The following is a 1,211-nucleotide window of genomic DNA, read 5'->3' as shown; positions in this document are numbered from 1 at the left end:
GGGAAGTACATCTCAAGCTCGCATAGTATCACCACGATCTCTTCCTGTAGCCTTCTGAGTTGCCTCACGCCAATCGACTTCCGAGAGATGACGTCGAAGAAGTTGCATAGGCCAAATAGCGTTTCACGGACGTGCGCGTCCATGATCCCACGGATTGCAACTGGAAGTATCTGCGTCATCAGCACGTGACAGTCGTGAGACTTCATCCCGCTGAACTTCTGCTTCGCTGGGTCTAGGTATCTGCTTATCTTCCCCGCGTAACCGTAAGGAAGTTTTACTCCTAGGAGGCAGGTGAAAAACTGCTCGATCTCCTCCTGACTTAGAGTGAAGCACGCGGGAGGGTAGTCATTTCCGGTCTTCTTGGCCTTTTTGCCTTTGTGACGACTTTCTGTGTCCTGCTTCGCCTCATCATCATCATCATCATCATCATCATCATCATCATCATATATAGCGTGAAGCTCCTGCCTGATGCCCATTGATTTCAAGTCTGCCCTTGCTTTTGGCCCATCTTTGGTCCTCTCTGGCATGTTGAGCAGGGTACCAAGCAGACTCTCGCACACGTTCTTCGTGATATGCATGACATCAAGGCTGTGAGGCACACGGTGGATCTTCCAGTACGGCAAGTCCCAGAAAACAGACCTCGTTTTCCATACCTTCAGCAGCGGCTCTGGCGCCTTTTGCTTCTTTCCCGGCAGTGGGCAGTCTTTCCAATTTTTCAACAGCTTGTCTATTTCCTCGCCGCTCCTCGTACACGAGTGTTTTCGGGGTTCGGTTTCACCATCGAACAGATCCTTGCGTTTCCTCCACGGGTCATCGTCGCGAAGCCACCTTCGATGTCCCATGAACACGGTTTTCGAAGACCCGGGATCTCTATCTAGCGGGCGATACGTTGTGTCATCCATGCACCTTACGCATCCAGAAAATCCGTGGACTACCTGCCCCGCAAGATATCCGTAACCGAGATAGTCGTGCACCGTCGTGAGCAGTGCGACTCTCATAGGGAAATATTCTTTCTCTGCGGCGTCCCACGTATTGGCTGGCGTTTTCCACAGCGTGTCAATCTCCTCTTTCAGCAGCCCCAGATATAGATTGATGTCGTTCCCTGGTTGTTTCGGCCCTTTAATTAGCATACTCATGTGAATGTACTTCCTCTTCATGCACAACCAGGGGGGAAGGTTGTACATCCACACGAACACAGGCCAGGTGCTATG

This window comes from Triticum dicoccoides, chromosome 7B, assembly GCF_002162155.2.
Source record: "Triticum dicoccoides isolate Atlit2015 ecotype Zavitan chromosome 7B, WEW_v2.0, whole genome shotgun sequence".
In the NCBI taxonomy this organism is placed as follows: Eukaryota; Viridiplantae; Streptophyta; class Magnoliopsida; order Poales; family Poaceae; genus Triticum; species Triticum dicoccoides.
The sequence above is the reverse complement of the archived record's forward strand: the minus strand, read 5'-3'. Positions refer to the sequence as shown.